This window comes from Thamnophis elegans, chromosome 6 (assembly GCF_009769535.1).
Source record: "Thamnophis elegans isolate rThaEle1 chromosome 6, rThaEle1.pri, whole genome shotgun sequence".
Classification (NCBI taxonomy): domain Eukaryota; kingdom Metazoa; phylum Chordata; class Lepidosauria; order Squamata; family Colubridae; genus Thamnophis; species Thamnophis elegans.
The window spans coordinates 20009498-20028356 of NC_045546.1; positions in this window are offsets into that span (position 1 = coordinate 20009498).

Here is an 18859-nt window from a genome sequence, read left to right on the forward strand (position 1 = left end):
CTCCGTTTCAAAGCTGAAGAGCCAGTGTTGTCTGAAGACATCTCTGTGGTCATGTGGCCAGCATGATTAAATGTCAAAGGTGCACAGAATGCTGTTACCTTCCCACCAAAGGTGGTTCCTATTCTTCTACTTGCATTTTTTACGTGTTTTCGAATTGTTAGGTTGGCAGAAGCTGGGACAAGTAACGGGAGCTTACACGGCACTAGGGATTCGAACCACTGAACTGCCGACCTTTCAGATCAACAAGCTGAGTGTCTTAGCCACTGAGCCATTTTTTTTCTGACTTAATGATACCAAAATAAGCCCAACAGCACTTAGACTAATTCTATAAATAGTGACCAAAGATTTAGATTTGCATATTTGTATATTTATTTATAAAACATATACGACCAGCTATCTCATAAAACGATTCTAGATAGCTCCATAAAAATGGTTAAAACAGAAGTAAACTTCTCCCCGTCCCCAAATCAAACAATGGTCCATCGCAGTGGCCCAGAGTTACTTTGCAGAGTGAGATGAACGGCATATAAATTTAATAAATACATAAATAAATCTCAACCATCATCCTAAGTCAATGCTTAGGGGGGAAGCATTTAGCCTCCGGAAGGCTAAAAACAACCTAAGTGTCAAACTGGCGGCCGGGGTGCCAGGCCACACCCACCCACGGCTCCGAAAAAGCCAAAAATCGTCATGATATGTCACATGACACAATCAGGTTTGACACCTGTGACTTAGGTGAACCAGGGGACACCGAAAACTATGGTGCTGTTGCATTCTCATTCAGTTTGCAACTTACGGATGACGTTTAAGGAAATGCATATGGAGGGCATTGCTATAATGCAAATTGGGGGGGGTGATTAAAGCATGAATATCAGTGAGCACTCATCTCACATTTTTGCTTGTATTTAATTTGTACACAACCATTTTTGTTTTATATTTCATAAAGTTACAATACAGTTGTAATATTCGGGGTGCATTTAACTTTAGTCCTTGTAACGTGTCATTCATAGAATTTTCATAATCCTGACTCAGTTTATGAATGTTGAGCAGGAAACAAGCTTAGCCACTTGCAAGTGAATCTGTGTGTCACACCCATTGATTACCCAGGCACCAAAGTATTCTATGCTGACCGAAGATAATGTGGCATTGTTACTTATAGAGTTAGAGAGATATCTAATATTTAGATTTGGCTACCCAACTGCTGTTATTTAAAGGATGGATGAAATGAAAAGTTTTGAAAAGAATCCAGGGCTGTTTCTGCCCCCCCCCCCCTTAAAAAGAATGTGGTAAATCTACAAAATAAACCTGAATTAATTCTTTAGCATAACATTAAAAATACATGATCTCATGTATTGGTAACAATGGAACGTTTTTGAACAAACCGTGAAAGTTCAGTTTAGAGTTCTTAAAGCCACTTTATTTTTCACATATTGTTTTAAGTCTATGCTAAGGACTAAAGGGTGGTTTTTTTCTCAGTGCAGGTAGTCCTCACTAAGCAACCTTTTATTCAGTGACTGTTTAAAGTAACAATGCTGCTGAACGAGGACAGCTATATCTGGTCCTTAAAGTTGTAGGAGTTATTGCATCCCTGAGGTCATGTGATTGCCATTTGCAACCTTCACTGCCAGCTTCCAACACCAGCATGGTGACCTAGTGGTGAAGATGCTCAGCTCCATTCAGTTGCCTTGACTTTACCCCAAATTAAGGAATTACAGGGTTGTAAAAATAAAAAAATAAAAACCTGCCAGCTTCCAACAACCAAACTCAGTGGAGAAGCTGTTGGGAACTGCAATCACATAACATTGCACTTAATGACCGTGCATGGTTTGTTTAATGACAGCAACTGGAACTACTGTTGTAACTTGGTGCAATCATATGATTTTTTTTGTTTTATGATAAGGCTTAGCAATAGAGTTACCAGTCCCAATTACTGAGAACTACCCGTAAATGCCAATGTGAGGAGAAAGATGCTAGGTAAGCTATAAATTACTCAGTGTACCTCCACTGCATTTGCCAAATTTCTGCATTCCTTTTGGATATTTTTCCAAAAGAAAAGAATTTCCCAAAGAATATGTACATCCTTAAAAATAAACAGACAGGAATATTGATTCTTAGCATGACAAAAGGCATTTGGAAAATAGTACTTATGAATTTTTCTTAGAGTCAAAAATTGGCATGTCTCTGATTCAGTCTATATGCTCAGTGAGCATTAAATAAAGGCCCTTTGAATCTAACAAAAATATTCACTGAGTGTCAGTTTGAGATAGATATTGATTTAACTAGAAGTACTTTAAAACATAAACAATTTTGTCTATCTCTCCTTGTTTCCCAATAATCCATAAGAAACATTAGATTCTTGGAGTAATTATTAACTGAGCAGGAGAAAATTAGTATTTCACTTTTCTGATTATATTGCAACAAAATGTAAAATAGATAATCTTTGTCACACTTTACTACAGATTAAGAAGAAATTATGTAAAGATATGTGACACACTAGAGAAGCTACTCATACTTCCTTAGAATACTACTCAGGCTTCCTTAGAATGTACTAGGTGACATCTGTTCTCCTGAAAATTATTGCTTTTCACTTAATAATAAGCCCCATAAAGCTAGTTCAGCTTTAATGAAAATCCAAATAGGATGACCATACTTTCAGAAAATTGCTGTTTTGATAGTGATCTTTATAAAGCTTTCTTTATAAATGACAATAATATGTAACCCACGTTTTGATGGAGTGATCTCAGGTAATCATAACGATTTGAAGAGCCAAATCTCATATAAAAAGTCTAATGATATAAGTGTGATCTACCCAGTGGTGGGATACTACTGCTACGCCCCGGTATCGCTTCTCGGCCTTTTGGCTAAGATCAAGTGTGTGTGTGTATAGCTACGCCCCGGTACGGGCGTACCGGTACCTGCTGGGAGCACCAGGTACTGTTCCAGTACGGTGCTCTGGAGGGCCCACCCACCTGCCCGCACTCCTCACATATATTTGAGCTGTTCGGGGCTTCCGTCCACGGAGCATACGGCGCCTGCGTGACATTCCGCCGAGCAGCTGGAGCGTTGTGGAGGCATCGCAGAGCGTCACAGGCGGTAAGTATGCACGTGTGCACTGCGTGCGTGCTTCACGTGTTCATGTGGTGGACACCCTGCCCTGTTGCACTGTACCAGTTGCAATGGGATCCGGAACCCACCACTGGATCTACTTATGACTATATACTGATGTTTCAGCACAGAAGGAAGCTTCCCAAGCCTTTCCAAAATACTATATATCTGAGCAGCATAAACTCCACCAGTTCTACAAAGTCATATGTCACAAGATATACGATGCGATATGCAAGCCATGTCTATGACCATATAATTTAATAAAACAAAATCACATTTTATTTTCATTTTCACTATAAATTACATATTGTTTTTAAATGTCTGCCACTGTATATGCAGTAATAACTGTATACAGATTTAATTTGCTTAAGGAACACTTTGACTTGGCTGCTGGCTTCAAATCAAGAGTTTAGTGTCTTCTATGTGCAGAAAGTGGTAGAAACACTGTATGAAGTAATGCTGACTTCAGACTACTTTACAGGCATTGAATTACAAAATTAATTTCTGATTTGCAAACATGTAACCTTATTTTGATTGCCTGGCATGGAAAATCTGTAGTACCTGTCCTTTGTTAGTTATGGAAGTCCAAAGTCAACTTGACTTATGGTCTCCTGAGGGATCTCCTCCCACACCTGGACTAAAGCATCCCCCAACTTCCTGGACAGTCTGTGGTGCAATGTGGCGTTGGTTGATGGAGCGAGACATGATGTCCCATATGTGCTCAATTGGATTCAGGTCTGGGGAACGTGGGGGGGTGTGGGGTGTGGCAGTCCATAGTATCAATGCCTTGTCTTGCAAGAACTGCTGACACACTCCAGCCACATGAGGTCTAGCATTGTCTTGTATAAGGAGGAACCCACGGCCAACCGCACCAGCATATGGTCTCACAAGGGGTCTGAGGATCTCTTCTCGGTACCTAATGGCAGTCAGGCTACTTCTGGCGAGCACATGGAGGGCTGTGCGGCCCCCTAAATCAGTGGTCCCCAACCTTTTTATCGTCGCGGACCAGTCAGCCTTTGATAATTTTACCGTGGCCCGCTGAGCGCGCGCAGGGGTGGGGGGGCATTGTTCGCGACGACACATTGATTGTTTATATATCACGTGCGTACCAGCGCGGGGCTCTCTTCCCTGGAGCCTTTGCGCATGGCCCAGGAGCTTTTGCGCACGGCCCAGGAGCCTTTGCGCTGCAGCGATCATGTCCCCCGGCCGCTGCAGCGATCATGTCCCCCGGCTGCTGCAGCGATCATGTCCCCCGGCCGCTGCAGCGATCATGGCCCCCGGCCGCTGCAGCGATCATGGCCCCCGGCCGCTGCAGCGATCATGGCCCCCGGCCGCTGTGCGGCCCGGTGCCAGGTACTCCATGGCCCGGCACCGGTCCGCGGACCGGGGGTTGGGGACCACTGCCCTAAATAAATGCCACTCCACACCATTACTGACCCACTGCCAAACCAGTCATGCTGGAGGATGTTGCAGGGAGCAGAATGTTCTCCACGGTGTCTCCAGACCCTGTTACATCTGTCACATGTGCTCAGTGTGAACCTGCTTTCATCTGTGAAGAGCACAGAGCACCAGTGGCGAATTTGCCAATCTTGGTGTTCTCTGGCAAATGCCAAACGTCCTGCACGGTGTTGGGCTGTAAGCACAACCCCCACCTGTGGACGTCGGGCCCTCATATCACCCTCATGGAGTCTGTTTCTGACCATTTGAGCAGCCACATGCACATTTGTGGCCCGCTGGAGGTCATTTTGCAGGGCTCTGGCAGTGCTCCGCCTTGCACAAAGGCGGAGGTAGCGGTCCTGATGCTGGGTTGTTGCCCTCCTATGGCCTCCTCCGCGTCTCCTGATGTACTGGTCTGTCTCCTGGTAGCGTCTCCATGCTCTGGACACTATACTGACAGACACAGCACAGCAAACCTTCTTGCCACAGCTCCCATTGATGTGCCATCATGGATGAGCTGCACTACCTGAGCCACTTGTGTGGGTTGTAGACTCTGTCTCATGCTACCTCTAGAGTGACAGCACCGCCAGCATTCAAAAGTGACCAAACCATCAGCCAGAAAGCATAGGAACTGAGAAGGGGTCTGTGGTCACCACCTGCAGAACCACTCCTTTATTGGGGATGTCTTGCTAACTGCCTATGCTTTCCACCTGTTGTCTATTCCATTTGCAAAACAGCATGTGAAATTGATTGTCAATCAGTGTTGCTACCTAAGTGGAGAGTTTGATTTCACAGAAGTGTGATTGACTTGGAGTTACATGGTGTAAGAGCCGAGGTGGCACAGTGGTTAAATGCAGCATTGCAGGCTACTTCAGCTGACTGCAGTTCAGCAGTTCGGCTGTTCAAATATCACTGGCTCAAGGTTGACTCAGCCTTCCATCCTTCCGAGGTGGGTAAAATGAGGACCCGGATTGTTGTTGGGGGCAATATGCTGACTCTGTAAACCGCTTAGAGAGGGCTGAAAGCCCTATGAAGCGGTATATAAGTCTAACTATTGCTATTGTGTTGTTTAAGTGTTCCCTTTTTTGAGCGGTGTATAGTATTTATTCTGTTACAGGAAACAATTTTTTTTAAAAAAACTAACAAACACATTTTGCAGCTCATTAAATGAACATTATCTTAACAAACAACTGCTACTTATCCTGACTAAAGCAATATACTAAGCGACTCAAAAACCAGCAATTGACAATTCATAATATTTCTACCCTGCTTTTTGGCGATAATCACAAATCTAAGCTTAGACTTGGACAGACGAACAACAGACCCCGTCACCAGTTCTGGAATGCCTGTTTTGTCAGAAGAAAACTCTGCAGAGAGAAGGTTATCCTTGTGAGGATAGCTGGAAGGAGGGTCCTGGATAAGACATGTTGTGAATGGGTGCTTGGAGAGGGTGAGCTCTTTCCATAGTCCCATGGTCTACAGCCTATTCCTATATTTTCTAGTAAGTGTGTAACTAAACACAGAAGAGCCAGTTTAGTGTAGTGAGTTCCTGCCTAGAAATTGGGAGGTCATTAGTTCTAGTCTTGCCTCAGTCATCTGGGTGATTTGAGGTCAGCATCTCTCTCTTTTCAGCCCTAGGAATAAAGGGGGTATTCAGCCAGTTTGGACCAGTTCACCCGAATTGGTAGCGGAAATCATGGGTGGGCTTGCCCACCCGCCCCGGCTCTATGCCGTCCTATTTAGGCACATTTTTGAGACATATGCATGGAAGACACACATATGCCTCTGCTAAGAGGATCCTTAATGAAGCCTCTTAGCTACACTAGCCTGAAGCAAATCCCTTCTGTTGTTCACACAAAGGAAAACTTGAAAAATGCCATATATACTCTTCTGTATAAACAGTTGTTTTTAGAAGCAGCCAAACTGGAAAATGAGCAATGAATCACTCCTGTACCTCAGTTCTTGGGTGGACTACAAGATTTTGGCGGGAAAAAGTAGAGACTAGATCTCTTCAATCCCCACATCATCTTTCCTTCCTTCCTTCCTTCCTTCCTTCCTTCCTTCCTTCCTTGATTTCTGAATCATGGTATCTACATCGGAAAGGATTCAATACATTGTATTGATAATAGTTTATTATACTTGCTAATGTTGATTTTTTTTAAAAAGCCACAACCTATCAAACAGGACATCAAACACTCTGGTCAGCTATTTTATATAACTGATCAATGTTCCATTTGTATAACAATGTTCATATTGGATGATTAGCTGACATGGGTGTTAACTAACTTCAACCGATCTTGCACAAGTGGACAAGGACAATCCCAGGAAACCCTCAGACTTGTCGTTTGCCAGGGGAGTTGAAAAAAATCCCAAAAGGATTTCACATTACTGTAAAGAGAACTAGTCATGTCCCTTAAATTGACAAGAGTGAAGCTTGATACCAAACAATCTTTACTGTACTCATGTCTTTTGAAACAGAAGGAAAGTACATCCTCAGTGGCGCAGTGGTTAAATGCAGCACTGCAGGCTACTTCAGCTGACTGCAGTTCAGCAGTTCGGCTGTTGAAATCTCACCGGCTCAAGGTTGACTCAGCCTTCCATCCTTCCGAGGTGGGTAAAATGAGGACCCGAATTGTTAGGGGGCAATATGCTGACTCTGTAAACCACTTAGAGAGGGCTGAAAGCCCTATGAAGCGGTATATAAGTCTAACTGCTATTGCTATTGCTAACCTATGATCCCAAACTGTTAATGAAGTAGATGGAGACCAACATTAATGGGAAAATTATTGCAGGGGGGAACATCTGTATGTGTAGAGTAATAGTTTTGTTGAGTACTGAATAGAAAAAAATGTGAATTACACAAATTGTTTACTGTATCATATAATATTGGTGATGATGAAAAGTGAAATTCAACAATAACTGGAGATGTAAGTGAATAGTTTCTGAACTATTTTAAAACAATAAAAGTCACCACAGTAAATTTGGTAGGGGGAGAGCTATGCCATTGCATGGTAATCAAAGATCATGAGTCCAGTAGCTACTAAAAAAGATGCGATGGGCTTCTTCTGATTCATAGCAAACCTGTTTCTCCAAATTAATTGTGGGACAAATTGTATAGGAAAATTAGCAGGCAGCATTCTTCTGCATATCAAAAGAGGCTGCAGGCTATCTCTTCCCACTCAGCATTAGCTGAGCTTGGAGAACAAAATAGAGGAAGACATTTTTAGGAGAGATAGGGTGGACAGGGAAATAAATATTTATTTTATTGATCAATCAAATTGATATGTTTCTCATCTCGTAAATAAATAACTCTAAACAGTTTACGAGTAAAAGGCTTAAATCATCCTTTCCTTCCCACAGATGCATTTGCAAAAGTTCCCTTATTAGCATTTCCCTGTGCTATTTTCCTGAAGTATAATTAGGCTGTCAGAGATCAATGACAATGGAAAAAGTGTGGTAAAACATTTATTTTAACCGCATTACCGAAGAAAAAATCCAATAGATAAAAAGAAGTGTTTGGTCATCAATCCAAAACCACATTAAAATATCACTTCAGTTAAATCACTGTTTCTGAGAGACAGTTAACACTTTTCTTTCTTAATCAGTAGGAAACCAGATAGTTATCAAGGAAGAATCTATGACTTTACATTGTAAATGCAATAGTGTTTAATCTACAGGCAAGACTTTCATTAAAAAAAATGGCTGATATGTGTTGCAAATTTATATTTGCCTATCTTGTTTTAATTGCTAGATCATAAAATATCCAGAAAAATCACACATTTCCCCAAATATGTAAGCAACAATAAGTTAAGGATGTTGACATAACTTCTTTGTATCACTTTTAATACTTACATATATTGAATTATATAGAACTCTTCAAAGCTAGAGCTTATTTCCAAATTTCATGAAAATAAGATAAGATAAAAGAAAAGGAAATTATCTATTATATGTATGAAATATTTACAAAAGCCCATTTGTTTTGTTTTATTTATATTTCAATCAACTTTCTAAAGGGGAAAACAGTTATGTGAAGAAATTTATGCTGCAATTACACTTCACTGGTAAACCTTTACCATTGGAGCATTAAGTACTTCCACATATTTTTTCCAAAGAGGGAATGTCATTCCAAAACTAAATTTTGATCCCAACATTCATTTTCAATCACATCTATTATTGTCATATTTTGGTAGCCTTTATCACATACAGTTTCAAAGGAACTTGTAAATTCACAGGATGATGTACATTCCCTAAATATTTCTTTTTAAAAAAAATAATCTTATCGAATTTATTTAAATGTTAAAAAAACAAAACACAAATTTCCACTCATTACAGCGGTTTCATATCAGTATCATTAATATCATTCATATTTATATAAGCTCCTTTTCTATATTCTCTAGTAATTCTCCCTAAATATTTCAATATTGCAGATAGAAAGCTAGCTTCCCAACTTGATGAAACAGCTTGTGTGTAAGAATGGACTTCCATGGACAGACATTGTTCCAGTGTCATCTGCAAACAGACCTTGAAAGGCTAAGCAGGGTCAGTCTTAATTAATACTTGAATGGGAGACTGCTGGCAAATTCCAAGGCTGTAAGATAAACTGGGAAGATCATCTCAGAAGAAGTCAGTGGCAAACAACCTATGTACTGTTGCCTGCTTACCTACAAAGTCATCAAGACTCAAGATAGGCTACCTAGATCAACCACATGTACATGAAGTACAAACAAAGCATTACTACACCAGACAAATGGGTGGGAAAGACAAAACGATGAAAACTGGGAGACACTGATTACAGCAGACAGAAAAATCATATATAATTATTGGGGAGGGGACGATAGCAAAAAAAGGTAACATAAACCACTCATGGTTAGAACTTGCTTGCTTGCTTTTCCAAGTGATGAAAAATAAATTGCTTTAAAATTTAGTAATTTAGGGTGCAGTTAAATTTGTAAGTGCATTCTTGGAAAGACCAACAAAAGAATCATTTTGAGGATTAGCCAAATAGTAATTATTTGAATCTTCTCAAAGAACATCTGAAAGAATAATTGATTTTATCAGCTAGGTTGAGTGATATGTGCAATTTATTATCTTTGTATGTGGCAGAAGAGAACAAAGTACAATACTATAAAGTCTTAATTATGATCAAAGCAAGAAAGGAAAATCTGATTTGTCTTCAAAGAAATTAGCTTCTAGCCCTGGATTGTCATTATGGGAGAGATTAGAAAACAAAAGAAAATGCAAGAGATCAATTGGAGAAATAGATTCCACATTGTGAGATCGTTTTTAACCCCGCATTTCCTTAACCTTCTGTGCTGCAAGTCAATAACAAACCAGTCTACTACTTTTAGTAAAGAGAGAAAGCACCTTACCTCAGTGTTTCTTAACCTTGGCAACTTGAAGATGTGTGGACTTCAAGTTGCCAAGGTTGAGAAACACTGCCTTCTTTAATCCTGCTTTTTGATACTAGACCAAAATAAATAAATAGCCAAGTAAAGAAACTGTACTAGAATTGAATAGACTATTATTACATAATTATAAAACTGGAAAAGGAAATTTGAAAAATGAAACAAGATTTAGTGGTACCTAAAAGCATTCACGAATGGATCCTCTTTTCATAAATTATTTTTAATATTGCTGTCACAGGACTCTCTGATTATAGAGAGAGAGAGAAAAAAAACACTTCCTTAGAATAGTCCAATTGGACAAGAAAATGTTCCTTGACATTCTTTCCAATAGCACATAGACAGGGCCCTCCAAAACTGTTTTAAGGTCACCAAAGTGAATCCTCCCATTTGCAAGGAATGAAAGATGGTTGTTTTTCCATCAGCATCTGGGATTTTACCCTCCAGAAATGAGGAAGAGCCCTTTTAGACTGGACCAATTCAACATCCCCTCCTATCACCCAGGGAAAGTCTATATGGAAGACAATCAGGAAGTCGGTGTACTTATCTATTTATTTATTTAATTTACATGCCGCCCGTCACAGTCGGCAGCATCTCTCCAGTCAACAAGGACGATTCCTCGCCCGGAACTCATCTAACCCTCTTTCTTCTTCCAGCTCCTCTTTCACCTACGCCAAAGACTTGGCGACACTCCGGTCCCTAAAAAGGGAAAGACGCCGCCGTACAGGAGGACGACTTTGGGTTGTAGAGGGCGCTTCGCAACTCCGCTGGAGAAGGAAGCAGGAGAAGGGAAGGCAGACGAAATTTGAGTCCCCGCACTTTAGGATCGCGCGCAATCCATCGGCAGGCGCGCAAAACCATCCAGCCCCTTAGAACCATCCATTCACTACACATACGCTCCCACACCGGTCCCTTATCCTCGCCCGCAGGCGTCGAGCTCCTACAGGGTTCCCCTCCCCTCCGAGGGAAGCTCACCTGTTCGCCTCCCAGGTAAACCGAAATCCCCGAGCGCTCCGCCGAGCCGAGCGCACCAGGTAGGGGCGGCTTGGGGATCCAGGCTATCGGCGGGGAGAGGCTTTCTCAGCTAGCTAGCTATCTGCGCTTCGGACGCGCCGGGATCCTCTCAGCCAAGCAGCCTTTCCTCCGCCGCGATCTGCGAGATCTTACCTGTTGGAGCGCGGCGGCTTTTTAACCGCGCCCCTTAGCTGCCCGCCTTCTCTTGACGCGCCGTGGGTGGCGGAGGAAAAGCCCGGTTTGTAGAAAGGCGGCGAGGAAAGGAGGGAACGTCGAGAAAGGCAGAGAGGAGAGAAAGGGGCAAGGCGGGGAGAAGGAGCCGCCTGCGCGAACCTGACGCACCTCTCGGCCAGGATACCCGCAGGCACAAGAAGGGAGAGAAGAAAGTCTCCTCTTTTGCCCGCCTCAGCCCGAAGAAATGGTTCAGCCTGGCGCCTTTAAAGCAGGGGTCTCCAACCTTGGCAACTTTAAGCCTGGAAGACTTCAACTCCCAGAATTCCCCAGCCAGCTTTGGGGAATTCTGGGAACTGAAGTCCTCCAGGCTTAAAGTTGCCAAAGTTGGAGACCCCTGCTTTAAAGGACCTTCCTCCTCCCCTCTTCTTCCGGAATTCAGTCATAGGTGTGGGGGGATTGAGCTGCCCCAATGCCCACCTTGTGTTGCCCCCTTCCCAAGCTGGGAATATTGCGATTAGGCCCTCCCCCACATACACATAGGAGGAGCTGCAGGCCACAAAAATGAAAAAATATGGAAGGAAGATTGTTGTCCAGGTAGTCCTCAACTTATGACCACAACAGAGTCCAATATTTCTGTTGCCTAACCTTGGTTAGGACGTGGTGGCTAAGACCCTGAGCTTGTCGATCGATCAGAAAGGTCAGCGGTTCGAATCCCTAGCGCCGTGCAGGGCCGGATTTTCCTATAGGCTAACTAGGCTTCATCCTAGGGCCTCAAGATCAAGAGGGGCCTACATTCAAATTGTTAGCAAAATTAAAATTACACTATTCTAAAAACAGTGAACACTAAAACACTGAACCGAAAATAAGGAGAAATTCTACGCATATGACTAATAAACAAACATAAAAATGTATTGGTTAAGATCGTTCCAGCGCCGCGGCAGTTGGGGAGCCCGCCAACGTTCCCGGCACCGGTAGTCGGGTGAGAGGCACGGCCGCTCCCAGTAGCCACCCCGTCGACGCGGAGCCCACCAGCGGCCAGGCAGGTGAGGGTGAGGGGGCCGAGCCGGGCAGCTGAGCGCAGCGGGGGAGGCAGCTGGCCTCGCTGCCTTTGCCACAGGGCAGAGCCGCCCTCCGTCGGGAGGCCAGCTATATATATTGATATATATTGATATATATCACAGTAATGATGTATTTTATTGTCTTTCATGTAATTTACAAACTTAAAAATGGGAGGTGAAAGGGCCTCATAAGTGGAATAGCCTAGGGTCTCTTTTCATCTAAATCCGGCACTGGCGCCGTGAAACGGAGTGAGCCCCATTACTTGTCCCAGCTTCTGTCAACCTAGCAGTTTGAAAGGACGTAAAAATAGGGACCACCTTTGGTGGGAAGGTAAAAGCATTCCGTGTGCCTTTGGCGTTTAGTTTTGCCGGCCAAATGACCACAGAGACGTCTTCAGATAGTGCTGGCTCTTAGGCTTTGAAAAGGAGATGAGCACCACCCCCTAGAGTCGGGAACCTTTAACATTGGTTCAGTGAGTTTTGCCCCATGTTACAACCTTTCTTGCTACAGTTGTTAAGTGAATGGTTGCAGTTGTGAAGTTAGTAACATGGTTTTCTTAAATGAATCTGGTTCCCCATTAACTTTGCTTTGTCAGAAGGTCACAAAAAGGGATCGCGTGACAATGCAACAGTCATAAATGTGAGTCGGTTACTGAGCATCTGAATGTGGATCACATGACTGTGGGGATGCTGCAACGATTGTAAGTGTGCAAAATGGTCATGGGTCACTTTTTCAGTGCCGTTGTAACTTTGAACGGTCACTAAATGAACTGGTTTAAGTCGAGAACTGCTTGTAGTTCTGCCTTAATTTCTCAGCAGAATGAAAGCCTTCAAGATCCTTGTGCAAAAGAATAAAGGAAGAAGCAATTGAGATTGGAGGAATCAAAGTCTAGCATGTACATTCCTTGATTTACAACTACAATTGGTATCACAATTTCTGTTGCAAAGCCAGGCAATTGTTAAGTGAGTTACCCCCGATTTTACCACTTTTTTTTTGCCAGAGTTTGTTAAGCAAATCACCGCAGTTGTTAAGTGAATCACAGAGTCATTAAGTAAATCTGTCTCCCCCTATTGACTTTGCTTGTCAGAAACTGGCTGAGAAGATTTCAAATAATGTTCACATGACCCTGGGATCCTGCAACCATCATTTATAATATTGGTTGCCAAGCGCCTAAATTTCGATCACATGACAATGGGCATGCTGCCATGCTTGAAAATAGGAGGACGGGTCATAAATATATATTTTTATCCAGTGGTGGTGTAACTGAATGGTCACTAAACAAACAGTTGTAAGCTGAGGACTAACCCTGTTTCACGAACAATATGCATAAAACTCACAGTCCTCACATTCTGTTTAACTGAAAACTGAGGATCAATGGTGTTGAGGGAGAGAGAAAGTACTTAGAAATTCATGGTGATCTACTGTATGTTATCCAGAGATTAATCAGTTGATACAAATCTACCTTGATTTAAAGCATGGGTGTCAAACTCATGACATCATGTTGTTGTCATGTGATGTATCATGACGTTTCCCCCTCTTTGTGGAGCTGGGGTGAGGAGGTGCGGGCTATGTATGATGCATCCTGCCCATGGGCTGCCAGTTTGACACCCCTAATCTAAAGCATTCAACAAAATCCTGTAGGGATATTCCTCATAATTTCCCTTCACAAGGAAGACTGGTGTTACTAGAGATTAGGATTAGATTAGGAAAGGAAATGCGTGTGGGCGAGATCTTAAGAAATTAAGTTCTGTCTCCAGGTTCATGTTTCTTCATTCTGACGGGACAAGATCTCTCACAGAATGCATAACTTTTTATATTATAACATTAGCTGCTTTTGTTAAGATCCAGACAAAAAAACAAAGATCATACCTAATATTGAGAACTAGACAGATTTGCTTAATTTTAGGAAACGCATTGAAACCCTTGCCTTTTCAACTTTTTAGTTACTTGTAATGAGCATGTACTTTTCTCTATATCAGTGATGGCTAACCTTTTTGTCGTTGCATAATGTAATGTGCGCATGACCCCCCCCCGATGTGTGCCCTGCCCCCTGCGCATGAGCACACGACCCCCATGCTCCCTTTACCCCTTGTGCATCTGTGTGCGGCCCCTCCGCATGTGCCCTCATGCTCCATTCTGGGCCTGGAAGGCCTCCTGCACCAACCTGGAAGCCAAAATGCGTGTGGGGCGCTGTGCAAGGCCCCAAAATGCAATGCGAGCGCCCCCCGTGCATGCACCTCACCCCCCCGCACATGCATGCAAGCATATCCACATGTGCCCTGCCCTCCACACATGCATGGCAGATACCTGAAGACCAGCTGGCCAGCGGGAGATGTGCACGCGCGGTGGAGCTGGGCTGGGGTGACGGCTGGGTGCCGGCAGAGAGGGCTGTGCATGCCACCTGTGGCACATGTGCTATAGGTTCACCATGATGGATCTATATATTTCCATTATTCCTAAAAGTACACAGTTTCATTTAAAAGTCCAGATTGTCATTTGGTAAAGACAAGTACAGCATCATCCAACTCTGGAAAAGATATATGTATTTACCAGATTTTCACTTTTCCAGGTGCTTCCAGATAAGGCTTTGAGAGTAATTAAGAGCACTTACTCACATTGCAACTGCAAATAGGAATTGCTTATTTGATAATGAGCCTGGATGTATGTGATTTTTTTTTTTAAAAATGTGTTGCCTGCACAAACTTTAACTTGCTTTGCCTACACATGCTGATGCATTGCTCTCTTTTCAAACTGGGCCTATTCTGGCTACAATTCTGGCAGGAGTATTAGAACACCCTATTCGCCTTCCAGATATTTTGGACCAACTCCCAGCAGCCCAACAGTTAATGCAAAGATTGTGAGAAATCTAGTGCACAACATCTGGTGTGTACCCAGTTGCTTACCCCTGAGCTATGGTAAATATTTAATGCACATACTTTGCAAAGAAGATAAATCTTTTGAACCCAGAAATTACCTCAAACCGTCATTTCCTTTTGCACAATTCTGCACAGTTAACTAATGACAAACAAGTAGTGTCACATGGGTTGTCCTATTGGCAATCTAGCTCCCATAATATAATCCTTAATTTTTATTTTATATATGTATGTATATATATATGTACTTGGCTTAAAATAATTTCTTAATTGGAGGCTGTCGAAAAAAGACCAGAGCTGTCCTTGAAGGGGGATTTCATTTGAAGCAATGTGTTGATCTCAACACATCTAGTTTTGGGCACCACATTGCAAAGAAGATGTTAAGACTTTAGAAACAGTGCAGAAAAAGCAATTAAGATGATTAAGAGCCTGGAGGGGGAAAAAAAACCTATGGAAAAACAGTTGCAGGAATTGGGTATGGTCAATCTAGAGAAAAGAAGGACATGACAGCAATATTGCAGTATTTGAGGAGCCGCCACAAAGAAGAGAAGGTCAACTTATTTTCCAAAGCCCCAGAAGGCAAGACAAGAAACAAAGGTTGGAAACTAATCAGAGAGAGAAGCAGGGGTGAAATTCTGCGGAAACTTTGAGTAGTTTGGAGAACCGGCAAATACCATCTCGGGCTGGCCCCAGAGTGGGGTGGAAATGGAGATTTTGCAATATCCTTCCCCCAGAAGTGGGGAGAAAATGGGGATCTTGCAGTATCCTTCCCCTGGAGTGGGGAGGGAATGGAGATTTTGCAGTATCCTTCCCCTGGGGTGGGATGGGACTGGAGATTTTGCAGTATCCTTCCCCTGGATTTGGGTGGGACTGGAGATTTTGCAGTATCCTTCCCCTGGAGTGGGGTGGGACTGGAGATTTTGCAGTATCCTTCCCCTGGAGTGTGGTGGGACTGGAGATTTTGCAGTATCCTTCCCCTGGAGTGGGGTGGGACTGGAAATTTTGCAGTATCCTTCCTCTGGAGTGGGATGGGACTGGAGATTTTGCAGTATCCTTCCCCTGGAGTGGGGTGGGACTGGAGATTTTGCAGTATCCTTCCCCTGGAGTGGGGAGGGAATGGAGATTTTGCAGTATCCTTCCCCTGGAGTGGGGTAGGACTGGAGATTTTGCAGTATCCTTCCCCTGGAGTGGGGTGGGACTGGAGATTTTGCAGTATCCTTCCCCTGCCACGCCCACAGAACCGGTAGTAAAAAAAAATTGAATTTCACCACTGGAGAGAAGCAACCTGGAATTAAGGAGAAACTTCCAAACAGTGAGAACAATTAATCAGTGGAACAGCTTGCCGTCAGAAGTTGTAGGTGCTTCATCACTGGAGGTTTTTAAGAAAAGATTGGACACCCACTTATCTGAAATCGTATAAAGTCTCATGCCTGAGCAGGGGGTTGGACAAGAAGACTTCCATGGTCTGTCCCAGCTCTATTCTGATTGATTGATTGATAGGTAAGGGGTGATGAAATCATTTGATCAGTATTTATGCAGGGGGTTATTCTTAGAAAAAAAATATGATCTGCAATTGCAATGTTGGTGAAAGACAAAGAAAAAGACAAAAGGCCAAACAGGTCTACCCCATGATGATAAGGATGATGAAGTGTCAATTACTTATCTGCATTTATAAGATCCGTTAGTTGTCCTCTGGTGCCTTCATTAAAATTAGCTGTTGCCAAACTTCTTTCAGTCTGCTGTGACAATTTTGCCAAGCCTTACAGACAAAATTGCTCACATTTCACTCAGAGGGAGGTGTTGGCTCGGCAGAGTCTTGTGAGATATTTGGTTATTCATTTATGGAGACTTTAATTCACTTCAATCTGACCAACACTAAGCATTAACTTAGGCATTAACTATGTGCCTGAACAACTGCATTCAAACTCATGAGCGAAGAATAGCTACAATTCTCTATCTTCTGTATCTATGGCGCTGACTATTGTACTCTGATTATGGACTCCAGGGAAGTGACATTTGCAGAGATCATCTGAGAGTCATTTGAACTTGTGGATTCTGTGGTAGTGACACCGTGAGTTGTGCTACAGATTCTCTGGAATCTGGGTCTTTCTGGTTGGTTCAAACTGACATTTTTGACAAAGGGAATGATGTTAAAGGGCTTTAAAGAGGTGATGCAATTGCCCTCAGGAATCCATGGATTGACAGCTACTGCCCTGTTTCCAATCTTCTCTTTTGGGAGAAGTTTGCAGAGAAAATGCCTAGAAGACCAACTAGAGGGAGCCTGCGCAAAGTGGATTATTTAAATCCCTTCATGTCTGGGTTCAGGTCTGAGCATCGGAAAGATCATGGCATGTACCAGCCTTATACAGTAGACCAAACCATGCTATGGAGATGTCTATGGAGATTCTCAGTCATCCAGGTCATGGTTGTCCCAAAGGTACTTCCCTTTTTTTTCCCCAAGAGGTATTTCTGGTATTTCTTTGAAGACATTTCACTTCTCATCCAAGCAGCTTCTTCAGCTTTGACTGGGTGGTGGGAAATGGAAGGATGCTATGTAGACCTAAACTATTTTTATTGGTACAACTATAATAACAGAATCTTTTAAGTCTGAATGTACTCCATCCCTCTCTTACTTTAGGATGGACTTCTCAGAGGATATCTGAGACAGATGAGGAGCAATAAAGGAGAATATTTTCAGCTCAGGATTGAAATGAGGGGTCCTTGGTGCTCTCTGAGCTTGCTTGATTTCTTGCAGATGTTTCATTACCCAAACTAGATAACATCACCACTGCTGGTGATTTATTTTTTTGGGAGATGTCACCAACACCGATGATATTACCTAGTTTAGGTATTGAGACATCTGCAAGAAAACAGGCAAGCCTCAGAAAGCACCAAGGACCCCACTGATGGGTGGGCAGGAGCAGGATGGGGAGGAGGTGGAATCTGCTGTTAAACTATCAACTATCACCACAGTGATGTTCCCTCATTGGAGCCCCAAGCTAACTGGAGAGTCAAATCTTTAGGCTCTTACGCAAGGTCTCAAGGGTTGGAGGCAACCTCACTCATGAGGGCAAAATGTTCCAGAGAGCAGGTGCAAAGGCTCTTCTCCTGGACCTCACCAGCTATGTAACAACCATGTGCTTTAGCCACATTGGTTGACAGCTAAGTTCCAGATCAAATTCAAGGTGATAATTAGATAAGGCTCTTTATGATGTGAGACCTCTGGGGCTCTCTGCTCCAAATATAATTTGTCTGCCCAATAATTGCTGCCAGAGATGTATACCATGGGTATTTCCCTTTCAGAATATTAAAGAAGTTAGAGCTTAAGATCTGGTTTTCGTGCATCACACTCTACTGTCTCCCGATTAATATTCAGGAAGGCTCTTAAAATGAGTCTTTTCTATAGAGATTTTGGAGTAGAAAATCCTGATAACTGGGGGATGCTGACTCTGTGACTGGCTTTGAATGCAACCTTTGGTGTCTATAAGATTTTATATTTAATTATAGTTTATTTCAATGGCTACTTTTAAAACTACCTAAATATAAGCCATCAACAATCTTTGATGAGGCTCTTTGATAAGTAAATCTACGTCAGGAATTTTTCAGCTTTTAACCCTTGCTTAACTCTGCTCGAGTGATCATAAAACGCCAGACTAGATGAGGCACGTCGTTCTCCTGCCTTCTCCTGTAGAGGGCGCTTTTTTAGAGGCTTTTTAAACAGTTAAGCACTAAGCAGAGTCATCCACTGTGACTCTGGCAGCAACTAGCTCAGCCTGACCTCAGCTCTTGCCTTTT